This window comes from Pinus tabuliformis, chromosome 7 (assembly GCF_031772625.1).
Source record: "Pinus tabuliformis cultivar Carrire ecotype Pingquan chromosome 7, CPIR1, whole genome shotgun sequence".
NCBI lineage: Eukaryota > Viridiplantae > Streptophyta > Pinopsida > Pinales > Pinaceae > Pinus > Pinus tabuliformis.
In genome coordinates, this window is record NC_142293.1 from 1,436,333,830 (window position 1) to 1,436,352,293 (window position 18,464).

Sequence of the window (18,464 nt, forward strand, 5' to 3'; positions counted from 1 at the left end):
AAATACTTCCTGAACACACCATTCATGAGACTCATGAATATTGCTGGTGCATTGGTCAAACCAAATGGAACAATACATAATCTATGCATAGCCTTAAGGAACCATCCTTCTTCTTGACGAAAATAACTGGTGCACCCCAAGGTGAAATACTAGGTATGATAAATCCCAAGTCTAAAATCTCTTTTAACTGCATCTCGAACTCACAAAGTTCTGGAGTTTACATCCTATAGGGTGTCTTAGATATTGGTTTTGCACCGGGTTTTAGGTAGATTATGAAATTGATCTCCCTTATAGGAGGTAATCTAGACAATTCCTTAGGGAAAACATCGTTGAATTCTGACAAAATTGGATGTTGATCTAGGGAGGGTCTTTTTTGGTCACTTACAACCTCGACCACATATAGTTTGCAACCTTGTTGGAGACAACGTTTTACCTTCATCATGGATATGAATCATAGGGACACTCCTCTCTTGATACCACAAATCTCAATTGACCTACCTTCATCATCTAAACAAATCACCTTCTTTTTGAAACAGTCTACCAAAGCTCGATGAGCTTCTAGCCAATCCATTCCAATAATTACATCGTACGTCCCCAATGTTGTGACGTATGCCTTCAACTTAGTTATACACACCCCAAGGTTCACCTGACATTGGTCAACACTAGGTCCTACTACTTGTTTTATCCTAGAAGCCATCTCAACTTGCTTAAAGTCATCGTACTCATAGGCTGCCAACCCACATTTTTCTAATGCAACTGGTGAAATGAAACTATCCGTAGCACCAAAATCAAACAAAATTTTAACTTTTACTTTGTTTATCATACCTGATGTTTCTACCATGACAGGTTGGTGTTAAACTGCTACATATATTCGATGGTGGCTACTTTCTACCCCCATTGGTGATTTTCCTTCTCTATGGTTGTTACCAGTTTGCAACTCAGGACTATCGCGCTGGTAATGAGGTCTGTTGGGCCTTAGTTTTGGTCTTATTTTTGCTCTAAGAAACTTACTAATCCATCTATTTTCCATCCATTTTCCCTTCATTCATCCCATTTTGATGTATATTTGATATCCATTCAGGTATTTAATTTTAATTTTTCAATTTCTAAAGTTTTTATGAAAGTTTGGTTTTTAGTGCAAAATTGGCAGATTCAGAAATTCTCGTAATAGCTCTATGGTTGATATGGTTGCAGGACACTTGGGCACGAATTGAATGCATGGATGGACAACTTGGGAACTAGGACTAAGCCAGCTATGCTTAGTTCGAATAGAACAAGCTTTATTAGGCCCATTTGGTGCTAGTCAATCATGACTAGTCATTCAGAAATCCCATAGAAATAGGGCAGTTTTGAGATTCTATAGGATTGGTCATATTTCTTGGGATGGGAGTAATGAATTCGACTTAGATAGGTGGATGAGAGTAGATGGGTTTGTTTGAGTGAATATAGATCAGTTTGTTTCATGAGACTTCTTATTTAAGAGCCAAAACTTTGATGGCTTATGTATTGAATTATTATACTTTTATGCTGTGACACCTTTGGATTGAAGAGTTAATTTGAAGATTTGTGTTATTATTATTTTGCTGTTCAATGCTATGGATGTGTGAATGAATTTAAGCTTCTGATATCACCTCTCAAGCGTGCAAGACAAGGGTGGAGGGCCCCCATTCCAAGCTAAGTACACTTCCTTGTTAACTAGTTTTATTTCTTGTAATCTGATTATTGTAGAACTGGTTTTTCAAAGCTTTATTTCAGATTGATTTATGGTTCATGCATGGTGATTGATTTCATTAGTTCTTAGCTTATTCATCACTTTATTAAGTTGGAAAAACAAGTGTTCAAGTTGAGCATCCCTTCTACTAAAATGATGAATTAAAACTAGTTTCCTTTGTTTGCATGCAAGTAGTTTCTTATTGAGATTTTGATATTGAGATGAATGAATTATGATGGAATACCTTATGTGTCTCTTAAGTTAAGAGCTTCTTTCATTAATAATTTATCCATCTTAAGTTCTTGGTTTTAATCTCTGATTCATTAAGTGGTAATTGAGGCAAAAGTGGACTTCTTGAGTCAAGAACCATTTCAATGTTTTTCCTCTTTTAAACTAATTGAATTAGAGTTGTATGATGTATTACTTTAAGCTTTTGAATAACTTATCTTTCAAGGTTTGATTACATCTGATCTTCACATATAGTGAACTTGCCTCAAAGCATAAACAACCCGGATTGATAAAAAATAATTGTGTTAATTTAGGTACACAAATTAGCTCAACAAGGTCCCTCACATCCCCAATAAGTGATGCGTGGTAGACTCTAAACATAATGTTGTGGAGTGATTCGGATTTAAACATGAACACACCAAATTATAGAGATAACCATTAACACAGAGATGCATCGGAAATAATACTTCATTTTATTAATGTAAAATACTTAAATATTCTTACAAACAGGAATGGAAATAAACCAGCTAGGGCGATGGTAGCTTATCTCTGAGAAGAGATGTGGCAGTTACATGCCTCTGAACTGCCTTACAATGAGGCTCAAGGGCCTTTTTATTATTGAACAATAAGAGAAAACCCTAAACAACCAAAACCCTAAGCCGAGGAGATGTAACACTAAGAGTTTATGGGCCTCGTTGGGTTGAGTGGACAACCAACTTCTTGAAGTCGTGACTTGGTCATATTATCTCCGTTTGACGTGCATGATAGCCCGTTGGAAAGATCTCTTCGAGGACTACGACAAAAAATGCGATTTTAGAAAATAAATCACTAGCGGTACATTTCCAAAAAAAATGTTGTTTAGGGCCTCAAAACGGCTCCAGAAGTTTAGGACCCGAAAATATGCTAAAAATAGTAAATTGTGCTACAATTAAGGAAATTGAAAAACTGAAAGAAGTAATGGTGGGGGTCCAAGTGGAATTGGCGAGTGGCCACCAATATCCACCTGGATCATGGATTTCTTTGGAAATAGTTCATTCCCTTGGGACCCCTACCCCTACTTGTTGCTCCTCGCGTATTACCTTGTTTTGCATGAGTTCTTGAAGCTGCAAGTGAAGCCGCATTGGTAACCATTGAAATCCCCACTGTCGGTGCTCTGGGTACAACCCTGTTTCCATATCGCGGTGGCCTCAAACTTCCTCCCCTAGAGAAGGTGCAAGGGACCTTCCCCATAAACCTTAATTGTTGTGGAAAAATGGTTTTGTTTCAACCCTTTAAGTCTAAGTGCTCTTCGACATAACGAGCATGTTCCACAACTTCTACAACTAAGGATGGTTTCCACATCCAAACCATTGCCCTAATCTTAGGGTTCAATCCATAAATGAAACGATTTGCTTGACGTTGATCAGTATCCATGTAGGAGACATACTTGACCAATTCCATTAATCTAATCTCATATTCTTCTACCGTACGATTTCCCTGTACCAAAGCATGGAAGGCTCCTACCTGTTGTTCTTCATAATATGTTGCTAGGTAATTTTTCTTGAATCTATCCTCAAATAACTCCCAGGTAACTATGTCTGCAGTGAGGTGTAGTTGACACTCTAAGTTACCCCACCAATTCAGAGCATTATCTCTAAGTTGGAATATTGCTATTTTAGCTTTTGAATTAGAAGTATAATCTCTTAGTGCGAAGCACCTTCTCATTCCTTCTAACCAGGCTTCTGCTCGTTCGCTGGCACGACCTCCAGCAAACTCAGGGAGCTTAATCTTTTGGAGCTTCCTAGTAATGTCCTCGATTAGAGGTCCTCTATCAGAATCTCTTGATCCGTCGAGATTGCCCAACCCTTGTGGAGGATGCTCCACTTCCACTTCAATTGTTTGGCGCCCTCTTAAAGTCTCATTCATTATTCTAGGGAACGCACGATGAGAGCTAGCTCCAGTGATGGCAATGGGTTATTTGTAGGAAGTCCTTGTGATGATCCTCCTTGACCTTGATTTCCTTACGTCTTCACCATTTTGAATTGTTTAATTATTTGTTCCATACAAGACTTATTGATGCAACTTAGGACTCACACACATATATATAAAATGAGAGGCATACTTTTTTCTTTTCTTTTACTATGCTCATAAATGAGCATTATTAATACTGGGCAGATCCCCAAGGATCTACTAAGTCTTCTCATGCGTGAGCTCTACATAATCTAAAATTTTTCCATTGATACTAGTTAGGTTACTAGTGCAATGTATATGTCAGTCACACTCTAATGCTTTATTAACACCAAATTATTTAGTAACCATAATTATTTATTAATATTAAAGTTAATTAATAAATTGGTTTAAATAATTAAATTAAATACTAATGTGAATAATACCTTTTAAGTCATGCCTTCCTCCTATGGGAATTAGTTTCTCCTTCCCAATATTTATATTATGTTTTAAAATCATTTATGTCCATTTTATGAATCTTAGGATTTCTTAGGGAACATATAAACAATTGGTCCTTGAAGCAAGGTTTAGCAAATAACCATGAATGTTTTTTTTTTAATTGACATCATAGATCAACACCAAGTGGTTATTTCAAATTACACTACTATAACTCTTTCAAATCTCGATCATTCCTAAATGATGATAATATAAAAGAATATATCACATTCTAACTAAATTTCTCTAGATGATATATGAGTAGAAACAATTTTATGTTTATTGCAATATTGGTTTCACAAATGATCTTCTCATAAATTTATGTCATAGTTGAATATGGATCACAAAATAATATGTTTATTATCTCTTATCACATTTATTTATTATTATTGTTATTAATTTATTTTTTTACATTTATATTTTTATGTTAAAACCTTTGAATCATGATTTTTCCCTTAATATACACATTCTAAAAGCAAATTCAACTAAGGTTAAAATATTATGTGTAATTCAAACCTAAATGAATATGCTTTGAATTTATATTATTATTGTTATTAATTTATTTTTTTACATTTATATTTTTATGTTAAAACCTTTGAATCATGATTTTTCCCTTAATATACACATACTAAAAGCAAATTCAACTAAGGTTAAAATATTATGTGTAATTCAACCTAAATGAATCTGCTTTGAATTTAAAATCTCTCTTTCTCTCTCTCTATAGTTTAAATCTCTAAATGTATGTATTTTTCATCTCTCTCTCTCTCTCTGTCTCTCTCTCTCTCTCTCTCTCTATATATATATATAGTTTAAATCTCTAAATGTATGTATTTTTCAATTAAATTTATCTAATTCATTGTAAAAAAACATGAGATCTTAATAAGATAAGCTAATAACTTATAATTAACAAATATACAAGCTATCTCGTCAAAGAGTTAATGTTATCTATTATAAAATTATTTTAGTTTTTATATAGAGAGTTTATAATGTAAAACATTATTATCATTTTCTAAACTTGATATATAAGTTGTCAAATTTACTTTAAAATTATTACACATATTTATTAACAAGTTATATTGTGAGAAGGTTAAAATTTTCGTAAATAATTTATCAAATTTATTTTAGAATCTAACATCTTATATATGTTAATTTGCACTATAACAAAACTAACCATAAAATTCCAAGCATATTGTTTAACATATATGACCCATGAATACCATAGGTTCTCATAAACATGGAGCTCAAAACCACGTAACTTCACCAAGTCTAGTTTACTTTATTATTTTAGTTCAAAGTTATTTTTTTAATAATTTCTAGAGAAACACTAAAAGCGGACACTCATATGCAAAGATATTGATAGCAATATAACAAAGTGTTTTGTCATCAACGTAAAAGAGTTATGGAATAAGTTATTACACATGATTCTAAGATTTTTTTTTTTTTGTGATCCCATAAAGTTATTATTGATGTAAACAAATTTTCTATTGTCTTCTTCCAAATGGTGTTGCAGAGGATGTGTGTGGCTCAAGAGCTCGTACATGCTGCAAGATTTCACACACACCAAGCTGCTCACCATCAAATACAACATTAAGAATTCCTCTCACTGCCAATGCATTCACATATTGTGCAAGCAATGACAAAGTGATTAAACCAAGAAAATGTCTTCTGCGGTTGCTCTTTCTTTTCAAACTAAGTTCGAATAAAATTCATGATTATGACCTCACTGAAATTCATGGCTATTGTCTCACTGAAATTCATGGTTTGTATTGGGTGTTCCAATATCCTTTCTATAACCCTATTACATTACTTTATAACCAGGTTCCATCCCAGAACATTGCGAGCTTTATCCCTATAAATATTTATGAGCTTTTTTTAATCGTTGTATATATATATATATATATGTGCGTCAAGAAATCGTACACGACAAGTAGGGTTACTACAAGGCTTGTGCTCGGAGGCGAGGAAAAAATATTAAACTTGATTTATTTGGAGTAAAAAAAATATTAAACTTCATTTCTTCATACTAGCAACAATATCCTACACATTTGCAACTAAATCTTAGCAGTGGAACTTTGGGAGTTCCCCCTGTTTCTGAGCAATGACGGACAATATTCAAAATTCGGCCCAAGCTAGTGATAGTACTTCAAAGATGGTGAGGATGGGTGTACGATGGTCATGGAACCTTCGACTTGGTCTCAGTCATGGGTGTTTCTTCTATATGTTGATGATAAATGCAAAAGTTGGGATCCAAGGGCTAAGATAGAAGCAAAATTTTTGCAATGCAATTTTGTAACCAACCAAAGTTTAGGATGCGCATGGGAGAATTTTCTAGTTTTTGGGATCTTTGAGACATGTAACCTTTCATTTAACTTTAAAAACCCCTAACTTATTGCATATTCTCTCATTCTTCATCATTCAAAGGAGACCATCAGTTTATTTATTTCGAATGCTCCACACTAAAAACTTAGTTCAAATTTAAAATTTTATATACTTGCTCTCTTGTTTAACACCATTGTTTTGTGATATATTTTTATTTTTTTAATTTTCAAAAGATTTTTATTTTTCAAAATGTTGATGGTTAAATCTATAATTTTTTTCTACATCGTGGTTACATCTAGCAATGGTAAAATTCTGCTCCTTTACAAATTGTAGGGAAAAAGTAAATGTGACATTTTGCCCATATATATATATATATATATTTGATGAAAATATGGAAAATAATTAAAAAAAAAACATAAAAATATTTTTTTTCATCATTTAAATTTATGGTCAATTTCATTTAATAATTCAATAATTCAATTTGTTTTGGTTTCTAATATAATTAATTAATTAATTTTTTTTTTTTTTTTGCTAGTAGGAAGGTTTGAAGGTCCAGATTTTAAACCTAGGCTCTGATATCATATGTGAGGATCCATCCTAAGGTCCTCTAACTAAAACTAAATTTATTTAATTTAAACACAATAAGAAGGGAAACAACATATTAAACAAGTAATAATTTCATTGCAACAATTTACATAAGTAATCAATAAATGAAAGAATACATGTTCCAATAGCTTGGTTGAGATGCTCCTCTCAGCTACCCAACTGAATTTACCTCCTAGCCAACTATGAATTATTTCCTAGCCCAGGGAACCTCCACAGGTTCCCTAGCACTCCGAGCCCAAATCCAACCAGTTGTCCAAATTAAACCAACACTCTCCAATAGATCCAAGTTTGAATTCTCTTATTTATTTCTCCACATTCCTCCCCCAAAACAAAATCCTCCAAAACCAAAACCAAGACCAAGGATCTCTACCCCTCTCCTCTTATCTTCCTTCCCCTTTTATTTCTCTTCCTCCCATCCACCTCAACCACCTATCATTAATGTCATGACTACCCCTCATCTTTTCATTTTACTATCCTTGACTTTTCTTACCATATCTTATTCAAAGTAGATTTGAGAAGACACTTTGAGAATAAAATATGGATATTTAATTTAGAATTAAATTAGAGAAGACCATATCTTCTCAAAAGTAGATTTGATAAGACACCTTTGGATATGGATATTTAATTTGGAAATAAATTGGAGGAGACTATATCCTATCCAAAATTAAATTTGAGAAGACAACTTGGGAATTGAATAATAACAATAATAAAAGTCATATCAATAAAATAAAATTACAATTTCACAAATGTAGTTATATACCAATATTTCTTAATAATTATAAGCCAATAATTTCATGTTAATTAAACACTAATAAAAATTAGTGTGATAGGATCAAGTAAGACATTACATAAAATGTGCTACAATTAAGAAAACTACAAAAATGAAAGAGACAGTGTTAGGGGTCCAAGTGGAATAGGAGGGTGGTCACCAATATCCCCCTAGATTAGTCGTCCCGGCCCCTTAGAAAGCAATGGTCCCCATTGTGTTGAGTACCTATGAGATAGGGGAAACTTCTATTAAACTTGGTCCTTGGTGAGCCACTTACTTTGGTGTAGGAGTTGGCCAAATTTGACAACCCGATACTGTTGGATCTTCTATTGGCAAGTGTTCTTGATCTGTGTGTCCATGATCCGATCAGTAGTGGCATGTTCCATGCAGTCTGAGTTTAACTCTATTGGTTTGAGTTGTTCTGCAATGTTGGATGTGTCCAACAATGGTGGAAAGTATGGCCGAAGGCGGTCTACATTGAACACTGGTGCAAACCAAGGAACGGTGGAATGTTGAGCTCAAAGGCATTGTCCCCTACAACCTTGGTAATGATGTATGGCCCATATCGGAGGAGGTGAAGTTTGCGATTGTTGGATACATTGGACATTTCTGAACAAGTAACACCTACAGAGCTCAACCCAGATTACATGAAACAAGCCACAATTGATTGGATCATGGACACACAGATCAAGAACACTCACCAATAGAAGATCCAACTGTATCAGGTTGTCAAAGATGGCCAACCCCTGCACCAGGGTAAGTGGCTCACCAAGGACCAAGTTCAACAGAATTTTCCCTATCTCATGGAAGCACTCAACGCAATGGGAACCATTGCTTCATGGAGTAGTCTACCTAGGCGGTAGAATGGCCCGGTTTCCGTCGACGCCCGGAAAAACGTCCGGCCGGCCGCCAGCGATTCCTCCATCCTCCGCCAACCTCCGCGACCTCCGCCACCATTCCCGGCCAAACTCCGCGACCTCCGCCACCATCGCGAATTAAATTTATGAGTTGATCGGATCAGAGTTGGCTGACAGAATCCGCGTGATGAGTTGATCGGATCGGAGTTTGCTGACAGAATCCGCGTGACGGAGAGTTAATGCGTGTTCCAATTCGAAATTTTACAAACCGCGGGCTGCTCCCCTACCCAACTCTACTCGGCTCTCTTTTGCACTATTGCGCTGCAAAACATTCGTGTTCGCTCTCTATTGCGCTGCAAAACATTGATTCCGTTCGTAACTGCAAATTTCTTTGAGTTCTTGAATCTTTCTGGTAAGAATTCTTACAGAAATTGAGACAATAATTTTGACCCCCTTGAGAAGAGTTACTGCTATGTAGCTGCAAATTTCTTGGAATTTTTACTGTTTGTTTGATTGAATCTTGAAGAATCCTTGCAGAGATTGAGACAGAGAATCCTTGCAAAGATTGACTCTAATTGTGACTCCCTTGAGACGATAATTGCAACTCCCATCAAGGCAAAAGAAGCAGCGGGGAGCTACAAATTTATGAGGTTCTTGAATCCTGCAAATTGCTCTGTGTCGCTGCAAATTTCTGGGATTCTCGAATCCTTAAAAGTTATTGCAACCCCCTTAATGGAAAAAGAAGAAGCGGGAAGCCGATGGTAAGAATGAAGCCCACCACTGTAACAATGCCGGACTCACCACCATTATCAGATGCCAGGGAAAACCGAAGACAACGTGTTGCCTTGGAAAATTGTGCGGAACTTATACATGAGAGCATATATTATCTTAATGATTCGCTGTCCATGCGGGCATTGTCCAAAAACCAGAATCCTCATCTCGTTATTGCGAAGGATTACAATTCTCATCTCGTTATGTATTAGCTTGGAACAATTTAAAGGGATTTCCAACCTCCTCTTGTGGCATCAACATCAGGGTTGGTCAACATACAGGCAATATCCAATATGTCCAAAAACCACACCATAAATTCGTTATGAATCTTTCTCTTCATTGCAGACGTCAAAACTTGGCTCAGTGTCGCTCTTACAAACCAGAATACTTGCCTGGAGGGTTTCCAACACCAAATCACTGCGGCAAGAGGCAGTGTTCAAAAGAAAAATATCACACAGCATATAGCAAAAGAATCTCAAAAGTTATCGTAATTGATCAGCAATTCCCTGGCACTGTTCCAGGTCTTATACAGCAACTCCAGCTTGGAAGATAAAGAGTTCAAATCTCCTCTGGAAAATCCTCGACGGATGTTGGCAATGACAGATCACGGGAATAACTATGTCTACCATAATATGAACACTTTATAGTTATCTCCGTAGTTATTCCCATCATGGAACAGTGCCAGGGAATTGCTGATCAATTACGGATACGGATTTCCCTATGATCGATCCATATGAGAGGACGAAGTTCCCTATGTAGTTATCCGCAACAGATAGCCTACTCCTGCAGCTTTCCCCTGCAGACTTAGAAGGCAGTGGCAAGTATCGAACCAATATATGTTGGTTGGTGATGGAAATGGAAGGATTGTTGTTGTCTCCAGCAAAAGTGTGAAGGATGGCTCTACTACCTTAGCTCTGCTACTTTGGGTACTTTTCCAAACCTTTCTGTATTCCATTTTTTTATTGTTTAATCCAATATCAGTAAATGCTTTTTAATTTTTTTTTTTAACTGGTTAATTGATTTTTCAATATTGTTTCATGACATGTATTTACAGAGTTAATGTGTTAATTTTAGATAACAAATGGAGAGTTAATGTCTATGATCTCTAATGTCCATACAAATGGAGAGCTGAGGAAACTTCTGATAAAGACCACCAACAAGTCTATTATTGTTATTGAGGATATTGATTGCTCATTGAATCTCTCAAGCCATGCAAAAAAACCAGCTGCTAGAGTGGACTCTGTTATGGCAAGATCTCCAATGCAGCGGCCTGATGAGAACAACAATTCAGTTACCCTATCTGGCTTGCTTAATTTCACAGATGGGCTTTGTTCATGCTGTGGTAGTGAGAGAATCTTTGTTTTCACTACCAATCATGTAGAGAAACTTGACCCTGCACTGTTGAGATCAGGATGGATGGACATGCACATTTTCATGTCATTCTGCACATTCCCGGCCTTGAAAATTTTGGTGAAAACCTATCTAGGGATCGAGAAACAACAACTGTTTCCAGAACTGGAGCAGGTTACTGAAGATGCCTGGATGACGCCCACAGATGTTATCGAAATTCTCGTGAAATACCGTTTGAATGCCACGCGGGCATTGGAAGAGTTGCTTGAAACATTCAAGGCTGCAAAGGACAAGCCTCATGCATCTTGGGCAAGGGAAGAAAACCCAAACCCAAACCCAGTTGAGGATGAGGAGCAAGAAAAGAGAGCCCTGGAGACTCCTAAGAAGACTCAACTCCATGAGGATCATTTGACGTCCGCTGACAGATGCCAATGTCAAAGGAATCAACAGAAAGAGAATGCAATTGGGAAGGATAAAGATGCAGAAAATCAAGGAAAGAAAAATAATCAATTTGGAGAACAAGAGGGGACTGATGACTCAAAGATGCAGAAAGCTGAGTGAATGCCTTCAACTCTCACTGGATTTTTGCATGGCAGCCAACTTTAGAAGGGCTCTACAGCCTTGCTGTAATCACAATTTTGTAGTCCAGACTCTAGAATTTGCTGTGGCCACTTATATACAGGTCCTTGTTTCATGCAATGAAATTTAATGTTTTATATTTCAAAATCTTTGGCTCAAGGTCATGATTTTGGAAGTGTTTTGTTTATTATTTATCAATCAAACAGTCAATTACTCCTAAATCTTACATATGTATCCAAGATCTCTTGGTATTTCTGCTTATTTTGTTTATTACAGATTCATTGCTTCAAGAGTTTGCATATTTCTCAGTGCTTTTGTAGTATTCTTTGGATCGTGTTAATGTTTTATGTTTAATTTATAATGTCCTTTGAGATCTACTTGGTCCGCATTGAAAAATGAGTTTAATCAGAATTTCAGCCAGATATTTTATCAAGGATGTGTTTTACAGATCTCATTTCTGAGTAAGCAGTCCTGAGCATAGGCTTCATAGGCTTATTGGGTTTTTTGAATCTTGTTGTGTTCAGTAGCTTCATTTTATACAGGTTGATATTTAAACTTGTCCAGATAAATTATTCTATAACAAGTTTACATACATTTTAGAAAATTTCAGGGAGCTTAATGGGGTTTAGTCAAAGTTATTCTGAACAACCTCCGTAATTGATCTCTGTTTGAAACAAAGCAAAACTATGTATGTCTCTTTCCCTGCCATTTGGACTTCCTTATTCGTATGGTTCAGTCCATGAAATTAACCTGAACTATTCAAGAACTCCAGTGGTTGTTGGGAGCTTTACATTAGACATATTTTGTGTTCATTTTGCATTGTCTATTGCAATATGTCAATGGTAGAATCTTACACATTCTTTCTTTCTTGTCTGGAATATAAACACCATAGCCAACTCTATGAACAAATCAAGAACGCTTGATATTATCAAAAAATCAAGAAAGCTTGGTATTATCAAAAAGAAATCAAGAAAGCTGGGTATCATCAGCAAACCAAGAAATCTTGGTATCAGTGAGGTTGATGTAACAAAGGTTCATTATCAATTCTACCAGCAAATCACCTCTGACAAATATGTGACTTGATGGTAACATGTTAATTCCAGAAATACTGTAAACACACACTAGACAGTAAAGTATTATGACCACAGCATCCCAAAAAAACCAAAGTATTATAACCACAGCATCCCAAAAATATTTTTATCAACAAATATTTTGACTGTTTAATAAAAAAAGGCTTAAAAGTTACATTTTCTAATAATATTAGTTTTTCTCTTGTTTTTACTCTTACCTTTCGTTGATAAAAACCTGACTCATATCCCCATGGAAAATGACAAGAGAAAAGGGACCTCAACTCAATGGAAAAGGACATGGTGAAAAATTTGGAGAACCACCACCTAACGTATTGTTTTGTCAAAAGTTTTACTTCATTAACATGTCAATGGTCATATAATGCATTATAACTTGACTTTCAGGCCAAACAGCATTAATTTCAATATATGTTTGAAAATAACGTTCAAGCTTTGCAATACATGAGGCTCTTATTATCACAAAAATATTAAAACAACTTCATGTTCTTCTGGTTTAAACAATTGGTTTTTTTATAATAATGTTATATTCATATGTGTAATAATGTGTATATTAAAATTGTTGATTTTTATAAAATATGATTAATGGAATAATCTTTTGAACTTTTAGAAAAGCATCTTCCAATATATATTGGCAAGTGGGCAGGGGATCCTCTTTAGAAATAATATATTCCAATTTCGAATTAGCTTTTCATACATCAAACTATTCCCATCTTTTGCAGTTGGTTTTAGCTTTTCATACATAGAACCACCTTTGTCTTTGCTTTTGCTTTAACAAATTTGTTGTTCCATTGGTTATGTTGCAGGGATGGAATTTGATGGGTAAATTTTCAGTCATGGGGTGATTGATTTGCCGCAAATTGTTCGTCATGGGTGATTTGCTATCAAATATGGTTTAAAAATTTGTAAAAATGTCAAGATATTTCCTTGAAATTTCAAGGAAGAGAAGTTAGAGAAGTGTGAAAACCGTCAAATTTGACACTAGGAATTTCAAAACAGGTTAGGGAAGTGTGAAAACCGCACTGTCCTTGCTGCTGCTTTTACAACATTGTTGCTGCATTGGCTATGTATCTCTTTCATTGTAGTACTGGTATATCCCGAGCTTTTGCTTTTACAACACTGTTATTGCAATGGCTATATCTCTAACATTGTTATTGTATTGGAATTTGGCATATCCTGTAAAGAAATGATGATTTGTAAAAAGAATAAAAATCTAACGTTGTTGTTGCATTTGCATATCCCTGTGAAGGGATGATAATGAATCAGTATAAATTTATACTAATCATAGTTGTTAAATTCAATACACTTACAAATCTCTACATACTAACGAAGGAGACAGAAACACTGGTAAATGTGTATCTAAATTCAATTATATACTCACATCAGAACAGACTCGTTAAATTCAATACATTTACAAATCTCTACATACTAACAAAGGAGACAAAAACACTAGTGAATGTGAATCTAAATTTAATTATATACTCGCATTAGAACAAACTTTTATACCACCATGTAATGACAGCTGGGTATATGAGAAAGAGGTCTGAGTTATTAAGAGTCAGGAATCATAGCAGAACCGAATTCTGCACCCTACCATGCAATGGCATTTGTGTATATGAGAAAGAGGTCAGAGTTACCAACAAGCTGTTCTATATAAAAATTTCAGGACACACCAATAATAGTTAGCTACAAGCTACTCAAGCTTCACACCAGACCTGTTCTTGTTAGCATTGAGTATTTTGGATAATGTTGATAGTAAACAAATGCCTTTACACCAGTTTAGGCCACAAGTGAGTTAGATTTTGTGAGAAACATGCTGAATCATAACAGAAAAGAAAAATCTTTTGAAAGCTGGTAATGTAAGAAGTTCAACATAAATGAAGAAAGAATGTGTAAGATTCTACCATTGACATATTGCAATAGACAATGCAAAATTAACACAAAATATGTCTAATGTAAAGCTCCCAGCAACCGCTGGAGTTCTTGAAAAATTCAGGTTAATTTCATGGACTAAACCATATGAATAAGGAAGTCCAAATGGCAGGGAAAGAGACATACATAGTTTTGCTTTGTTTCAAACAGAGATCAATTAAGGAGGCTGTTCAGAATAACTTTGAGTTCCCTTTTCTCTTGTCATTTTCCATGGGGATATGAGTCAGGTCTTTATGAGTCAGGTACCCAAAGTAGCAGAGCTAAGGTAGTAGAGCCATCCTTCACACTTTTGCTGGAGACAACAACAATCCTTCCATTGCCATCACCAACCAACATATATTGGTTCGATACTTGCCACTGCCTTCTAAGTCTGCAGGGGAAAGCTGCAGGAGTAGGCTATCTGTTGCTGATAACTACATAGGGAACTCCGTCCTCTCATATGGATCGATCATAGGGAAATCCGTATCCGTAATTGATCAGCAATTCCCTGGCACTGTTCCATGATGGGAATAACTACGGAGATAACTATAAAGTGTTCATAGTATGGTAGATATAGTTATTCCCGTGATCTGTCATTGCCAACATCCGTCGAGGATTTTCCAGAGGAGATTTGAACTCTTTATCTTCCAAGCTGGAGTTGTTGTATAAGACCTGGAACAGTGCCAGGGAATTGCCGATCAATTACGATAACTTTTGAGATTCTTTTGCTATATGCTGTGTGATATTTTTCTTTTGAACACTGCCTCTTGCCGCAGTGATTTGGTGTTGGAAACCCTCCAGGCAAGTATTCTGGTTTGTAAGAGCGACACTGAGCCAAGTTTTGACGTCTGCAATGAAGAGAAAGATTGATAACGAATTTATGGTGTGGTTTTTGGACATATTGGATATTGCCTGTATGTTGACCAACCCTGATGTTGATGCCACAAGAGGAGGTTGGAAATCCCTTTAAATTGTTCCAAGCTAATACATAACCAGATGAGAATTGTAATCCTTCGCAATAACGAGATGAGGATTCTGGTTTTTGGACATATTGGACAATGCCCGCATGGACAACGAATCATTAAGATGATATATGCTCTCATGTATAAGTTCCGCACAATTTTCCAAGGCAACACGTTGTCTTCGGTTTTCCCTGGCATCTGATAATGGTGGTGAGTCCGGCATTGTTACAGTGGTGGGCTTCATTCTGACCATCGGCTTCCCGCTTCTTCTTTTGCCATTAAGGGGGTTGCAATAACTTTTCAGGATTCGAGAATCCCAGAAATTTGCAGCGACACAGAGCAATTTGCAGGATTCAAGAACCTCAGAAATTTGTAGCTCCCCGCTGCTTCTTTTGCCTTGATGGGAGCTGCAATTATCGTCTCAAGGGAGTCACAATTAGAGTCAATCTCTGCAAGGATTCTCTGTCTCAATCTCTACAAGGATTCTTCAAGATTCAATCAAACAAACAGTAAAAACTCCAAGAAATTTGCAGCTACATAGAAGTAACTCTTCTCAAGGGGGTCAAAATTATTGTCTCAATCTCTGTAAGAATTCTTACCAGAAAGATTCAAGAACTCAAAGAAATTTGCAGTTACGAACGGAATCAATGTTTTGCAGCGCAATAGAGAGCGAACACGAATGTTTTGCAGCGCAATAGAGAACCGAGTCGAGTTGGGTAGGGGAGCAGCCCGCGGTTTGTAAAATTTCGAATTGGAACGCGCATTAACTCTCCGTCACGCGGATTCTGTCAGCCAACTCCGATCCGATCAACTCATCACGCGGATTCTGTCAGCCAACTCCGATCCGATCAACTCATAAAATTAATTCGGGATGGTGGCGGAGGTTGGCCGGGGATGGTGGCGGAGGATGGAGGAATCGCTGGCGGCGGGAGCCGGACGTTTTTCCGGGCGTCGCCGGAAATCGGGCCATTCTACCGCCTAGGTAGACTACTCCTTGCTTCATAGAAGGCTCAGCTCCGTCCACTTCTGGGAGGGAACCTCAGTTACCACCAATAAATTACCACCATATTAAATTATCTCTTTTAAAAGTTACTAGTTATTATAATTAACTAGCCCTCTCTCGTTTTGCCGCAGTCTTTATTATCAGGACAGTTATGACGATCCCGAGACAGGTGTGCGTGACAATCGACAGGTGTCCAGCACCACACACAAGTGTTCATCACCATCACTTACAATAAAACATTGAAGGCACGTTCGATTCCCGTGGAGTATTTTAAAAGAGCTGACCGTGAGCCGAAGCAGTTGCTTCCTACATTTCATTTTTTTTTTTTTTAACCCATTCCCTCCATTATGCTACCTCTAAACGGTCATTTAATCAGAAAAGCAAACAAACCTGTCATTTAATTAGAAAAGCAAAAAACTCTGAAACTTTCTATTTTGTTCGGACCGAGCAGCTCCATCATTTAATCAGAAAAGCAAACGGCTCCATCTATACATCAATAAAAAGAAAACAAGCCGCTCCGGGCGTTTCATCTTAACTTTTTAATCTGTTCAGACTGATCTTGATCATTTATCTCTCTTCTATCAAATGGCCATTTTCTTATTTTCATGCTCCTGCCTCTTCTATTTTATCTGTTTTCAAGTTTTTAATGGTATTGGTTCTGGTTCATTCAGGTTTCTTCCTTTTTGTCCTTTTTACTATAATTGGATTTTATTTCTGTAATTTTTCCTGGGTGCACCCCATTTTGATTTTCCGTTTTTACCTTCTTAATTTCATATCCAAGATCATGACATGGCTGGACAAAAACCTATCCCAAATTAGAGTGCATTCATGGGAATCGAAGTGAAATCGGGTTTCGACATGAAAAAAGTTTCACAGGTAATATTCTCCTTTTCCTATTCGCGTCTATTATTTAGGATTCGGTGGCGTTACTAAGATATCAGATATCTGTGACAGAGTATTTGTTGAGGTGATGTTTTATTTCAGTTTTAGGAAGTCTCTTTTTGATAGGTTGCATATTTTTCAGGATATTAATTTTGTTTACTATTTTATAATTCTGAACAGTTCGCTGTTTGTGGAATTTAGATGCATGATTTATAATTTATTTTGTGTGCAAGGCAGTAACGGTTAGAGTTGCGCAAGGGGTAATGCAATGGATATAAAGGACATGTTGCTTCCTTGCAAGAAGGAAGGCTTTTCGGGTATATGTCTTCCTCTTTATAGGGTAATTTTGATTTTGTATTTCAAAACTACAAAACGGTTTATTACTCTGAATTGAAAAGATCATAAGCTCATAAGTTTCCAATATGATGCTCAACGTTTATAGGATAATTTTGATTTTGTATTTCAAAACTACAAAACTGTTTATTACTCTGAATTGAAAAGATCATAAGCTCATAAGTTTCCAATATATGTTTTATGGCAGAGGGTTTAAGGAAATAGTTAATTTCATGATTTTTCTTATATGTTTTACTTTTATGACAGAAGGTTTCAAGAAATAGTCAGTCAGGACCATTTAATTTACATTACAGTACGATAATAACCATGAGTTTTCAGTCTGGTCCAAAGAGTTTTCAGTCTAGTCCAATTTGAGGAGTCCACTCCCTACACTCTGGTCCAATTTGAATGTCCGCTCCTACCTTCAGATTTAGATCGTATCCATGTTTTTGGCGCCCATACGTTTCGGGGTTAAAATGTAGAAAACCCTATAAAATAAAAGTGTCCACTCCCATCTTCCCATCTTCGGATTTAGATGGTGTCCATGATTTTTCTTTTCTAAAATGTAGAAAACCATATAAAATAAAATTGAGCGGATTCAGTAGGCCTGGAGTTTGAAGATTTGAAGGTCAGATTACAGAGCGATTAAATGAATGCGTCCTTACTTGGCGCATCAG

The 18,464-nt window shown here is 36.2% G+C and overlaps 1 long non-coding RNA gene across 1 annotated transcript in view; it reads left to right on the forward strand.

Annotated features, from left to right (window-relative positions):
• Positions 1-16,928: 16,928 nt before the first annotated feature.
• LOC149253086 (uncharacterized) overlaps positions 16,929-18,464 on the forward strand; it is a 209,607-nt gene continuing 208,071 nt past the window's right edge. The window contains exons 1-2 of the long non-coding RNA XR_016266120.1: positions 16,929-17,448; positions 17,692-17,771. This is a non-coding gene — a long non-coding RNA (uncharacterized LOC149253086). The remainder of the gene's footprint in view (positions 17,449-17,691; positions 17,772-18,464) is intronic.